Raw genomic sequence first — 3,214 nt, forward strand, 5'->3', positions numbered from 1 at the left:
CCAGACCTGAAGGGCAGCTAAGGGCCATAGTCTCAGTGGTTCCACCAGGTTCCCTCGGGCCAGCAAACCTGTTCCCCGCTTTTTTTTTTCCAAATGATTTTGAGTTTTGTTCCTCATTGTTCTCCCTATCTATCCAGGATCTCCTACAAAGATTCTCTTCCAAGTGGTTGACAGTAGTAGCCGAGCACCATCTATTTCTTCTGGTCTCGTAGTCATATAGGTGGCAGATCGGATGGTGTACCAGTCACTAGGACTAACTGTTTCCATGAATTTTTGGTTTTCTTCATTCTTCTCTGCTCTGGATGAGGAGAGACCCATCATTGCATCTAGATGGCAGCTTGCAAGCTTTTAAGACCTCAGTTGCTACTTGCCACAGTAGGAGGTGTAACAATGTTTTGTGTAGTATGTTATGCCAGTTGAGCTTGATGTCCTCTGTGACAATGGTCCTGAGCCCACAGGTTCAACTACTTGGTCCCTCTGGGTAGCTGGCTGTGACCAAGCTACCTTGCCCCTTGTCAGCCCCATTATACACCTGTGAATTCAGATCATACACATAAAGTTATTGGACCACTTTCTGCCAAAAAATATACCTGTTCTTGGGTGCGCTCTCCACTTCATATACATACCTAATATTTCAGCCTGTGCACCCATCTGTCTACCCGTATACCCGTGTTTGCCTTCACTGACCATGCCACACTATATGTGCAAAAGGGTTCATCTTTGTTGTCTGTACTTCCCACATACCTCTCTATGTCTTTCTCAAAGAGATATCTTTGCTTTTAAACATTTTATAGAGGTCTTTTGCAGCAGATTTGGCCAATGCAATACGTTGTTTGATTTCTTGGCTACTACTCCCATGGGCGTTGATTGTGAGTCCAAGTAAAATGAATCCTTGACAACTTCCATCTTTTCTCCATTTATCATAATATTGCTTATTGGTCCACTTGTGAGGATTTTTTTTTTTTTTTTAAGTTGAGGTGTAATCCATACTGAAAGTATACTCAGTACTAAACTTCAGATATAATAGCTTTATTTAGGAATAAGACAATTTATATTATACTCCTCAATAATTATTAAATGAAAGTTATTGAACTATGCATGGACAACTGTGGAGAAACAAAAGAATAAATTGACCACTTGAGAATTCACAGAATCCTGTGTGAACTGAATGCTCAATATCCAATCCAGAACATGATAATGCTCTTTGGTGCTTTTCAAGTCACATTTGAATCTCTAGAATCTTCAGAGATTTGTCCCTAAAGGCAAACAATAATACAAAACATAGCTATGTAACCACAATGACATTACAATTGTTACTGAAAGATGACTGAGTTCTTATTGCATGAGAGAAGATTTTTGTTTTATATTGTTAATGAATCTGGTGTACTGGTTTTCCTTTGCCAATTAAGAATACATTAGTCTCTAAAGTTGTCACAAGCCAAAATTGGGAAACAGGGTAACTGTAATCAAGCAAGGAGCTCTGGTGGCATAGTGCCTAAGGCATTTGACTGCTAACCAGAAGGCTGGTAGTTCAAACCCACCAGTCACTCACTCCTCAGAAGAAGGTTCGGCAATCTACTTCCATTGTGATACCACCTCAGAAACCCAAGGAGGGATCGCTGTGAGTCAAGTAAGAAACTTTGGCTGAATTATTCTGCTTCTACAATCATATTCATGTGAATGAAAAAGGATGATCAAAGTTATCAGGATAGCATATGAGTAGAAATTCAGTCATTCAAAATTATCTAAACAACATGAGTAGCCATAGTGCTAATCAATTTACCAGCTTTGAGATGCTTTCCACACTTTTTGTTAGAAATAGTTTTGCAGAAAACCTTACTTTGTTTGTGGGTCTGAATGCATAATCATTGGACAAAGCTCAGGATATAAAGTGAAAAATTTGGTGATGAGGGCCAACCTAGCCACTAGCTGGGTGATCTGGGATAAACTTATATTTTTAGGTTACAATTTATTCAGCTGTATATTATATGAAAAATAATATAATTTTGTTCTACAGTATTCCAATTAGAAAATATTATTAGAGTGAAAAGGGATTTTATTTGTTTGAATAAATGCACTTTATTTATATCCTGATTATCAATCACATTGTGTTTTACATAGTGATTAAATTGATATTTCAAACTGTAGGTAGTCCCCAATTTATAATGTATTGGAATTATAATAAATCACACTTAAAACTTTCTGGCTTTTTGTTTTTTGTTTTTTGTTCGTGCATCTTATCATTACTAGTATGTATGACATGCCATGTTGCAGTGCATAATTTGCTGATGTATCATTGTCAGATATTCACTCACAGATGCTCAGTGTTACAATTTACTGCTCAAACACTGCAGTATAACAGGCTATGTAAGGTGAAAAAATATATATATTAAAGGTATTTGACTTAAGTAAACCAATTTATGCTGGAGTCATCAGAATGGAACTCTGTTGAAGTTGGGGACTACCTCTTCTTGATAAAACAATAATATTTTAATTACTGATGTCTTAAAATTTAACAAATTTACCTTAGATGACTTCATTTATCTCTAATTTGAAATTTTCTTCTGGAACTATTTTCAAGAACAATTACATTTCTTTTCTTTTTTTTTTTTTTTTAATGTGTTCACTTGCTGACATTAAAGGACAGGCACATTCCCTTGACTCTCAAGAGGGACGGGGGTACTGTGGAAAAAACAGACCTTCAGGGAGCTCCTGGAGTCCCTGACTCAGGACTTACTGGAGGTAAAGTGGGAGGAGAAGGAACTAGAATGAACCAGAAGTCTTTACAGTGGGTGGGGAGTGTTTCTGGGTACTTTCCATTTGTGGATTTAGGTTGTTATCTGATGGGGTAGGTCATCAAGGAGAGTGTGATGTGTGTCTTCTCTCTTTTTTTAATGATAATATATAATTGATAAGACATTGTGAAATGTTAGCTAACTAGTCACCTTGCTTATATATTAGCTGCCAAAAAGCTTAAACGATAATCTAATATCCACATATTGGCAAGAGAATTGGACTTCAAGGTTAGTATTATTTAACTTCATTTATGGTTTAGTTACTGAAGAAATGTCAGACTTCTGGGATTCATATTTTGACTCCTCACTTGCTGTGTAGCTTTGCATAAGTTATGTAATCTCTTTCAGACTCAGATTCCTCATTTATAAAATAATAATGGAAGCACTTACTGTTGTTCTATAGAAAATAAAATGGGAAT

This window comes from Orycteropus afer, unplaced genomic scaffold (genome assembly GCF_000298275.1).
Source record: "Orycteropus afer afer isolate SDZICR_OR568_19922 unplaced genomic scaffold, OryAfe1.0 scaffold00014, whole genome shotgun sequence".
In the NCBI taxonomy this organism is placed as follows: domain Eukaryota; kingdom Metazoa; phylum Chordata; class Mammalia; order Tubulidentata; family Orycteropodidae; genus Orycteropus; species Orycteropus afer.